Source organism: Brassica oleracea, chromosome C4 (genome assembly GCF_000695525.1).
Source record: "Brassica oleracea var. oleracea cultivar TO1000 chromosome C4, BOL, whole genome shotgun sequence".
NCBI lineage: Eukaryota > Viridiplantae > Streptophyta > Magnoliopsida > Brassicales > Brassicaceae > Brassica > Brassica oleracea.
Window position 1 is genome coordinate 39751797 of NC_027751.1, and position 235 is coordinate 39752031.

A 235-nucleotide genomic window follows, 5' to 3' on the forward strand; every position below is an offset into this window, starting at 1 on the left:
CCTGCATAATAATTCCACGCCCCACCAGGGAGTCTTCTTCCTAAACCGTTCTGATCGGGCTCCGAGTCCTTAAAATCCTTGTAGTTGAATCTCCATTGCTGAGTAAAGAGATGATCAAGGAAGCACATTCTCTTGCTCCTGAAATGTTGTGGGTTAGCATCCTACCTCTTCCTCAGCACATTAATCCAAGCATCAATATGCTGCATATAAAATAGGGTACAAGTCAGAAGATATC